Raw genomic sequence first — 1738 nt, forward strand, 5'->3', positions numbered from 1 at the left:
TATTAACCTACGGCTCGGTCTGTACAAAGAGACCTCGGTCTGATATTTTCCCGTAAAGACCGAGTAAGCCAGGTTAATAAGGAGTTTATTATATGACTTTTTTATTTCTAAGATTAAAATCGACGGTCATTATAATGAGGCGTGACGCTGCTTTTGTAACGTAGTTGAGTCACGCGTGCAGAATAAACAGCTAGCGGTTTCAAAGCTGAATTTTTGTTAGCGGTGTCTGAATGCTCTTCATTGCTCGTTTCTTGAATAACTCTGTGACTCGTTTGTCGTTTGTGTTTCGGCCATTTTTGATTTCCAGTTAATTTTTTTTTTTTTTTTGTAGTTTTTGTTTTTCACAACATCGAAAGCCAGCGCCTTGGAACGAAGGTGCGTAATCACCCACAGGTATTACGGGAAAATACTGCCTGCCCAGGAACCAATCAGAGCGCACGAGTTTACTAGAAGTAGCTCATGCCGTATAATAAACTTCCATCTTAAAAAATTCCTGTCATTACACTGGATTTGATGTACAGGTGGAAAACTCACAGAGCCGCAGCTAGTCATCCCTGGACAGAAGGAAGGTAAGAGAGAAGTCAGCACTCACTCAGTCTCTCACTCACAATCACTCATTCACTCACACTCGTTCACTCACTCACACACTCTCACTCATTCACTCACACACACTCAGTGCGTTTACATGCACATAGAGAAAATCGAATTTCGACTGAAATCGAAGTTCTAAATGCCATGGAAACACCTTAGCTCGGCTGAAATCGAACCGAACTGGATTTCTCGTAATCGAGCTACGCGACCTAGATTATGCGATTGTAGCCGAGCTACTTAGTGCATGTAAACCCTGTCGAGCTACGTAGTCGAGCTACTTACTTCAGCACTGCCCCTTCCGGAAGTGACGAGACCACAAGCGGGAAACACAACAGCCTCGGTCAGCATGACAACAGTAGTAGTAGCGAGCAGCAGAAGAGGTCAGGAGGAACAAGGAGACAAAAACAATTGACCTTTTTGTGTGTTTATTAAGACATAAGTTAAATTGTAAGCAAAAAATGGACTTTAGAAAAATATACAATTGTGCAAAATAAGTCGTTTTACAAAACAGTGGTCTGCGCAGGACAGTTTGTAGCCAACAGGTGGCAATGACATGTGGTGTGAATGTAAAGTGGAAATCACTCCTCTTCTTCATGACGACAACCGGAAGTGTACCGACACGATGGGGCGTGTAGCGCCACCTGTGGCTCGGGTGCACAATGCACCTCACACAATAGCTTGATTTCCTTGTGTGCATGTAGGATTGGATTTCTCTGGCACCCCTGCTGGGACCCTTAGCTCGATTACCGACAGTAGCTCGATTTGGATGTGCATGTAAACGTACTGACTGACTCACACATTCACAATCACTCATTCACTCGCTCACTCTCTCACACTCGTTCACTCACTCTCACACACTCACTCTCACTCATTCACTCACACTCGTTCACTCACTCTCACACACTCTCACTCATTCACTGACACACACTGACTCGCACTCAGTCACTCACTCACTCGTTCACTCTCACACACACTCTCTCACACTCACTCTCACTCATTCACACACACTGACACACACTCACAATCACTCATTCACTCACACTCACACACTCATTCACTCACACTCATTCACTCACTCTCACACACTCCCTCTCACTCATTCACTCACACACACTGACTCGCACTCACTCACTCACTCACTCACTCA

Source organism: Neoarius graeffei, chromosome 12 (assembly GCF_027579695.1).
Source record: "Neoarius graeffei isolate fNeoGra1 chromosome 12, fNeoGra1.pri, whole genome shotgun sequence".
NCBI lineage: Eukaryota > Metazoa > Chordata > Actinopteri > Siluriformes > Ariidae > Neoarius > Neoarius graeffei.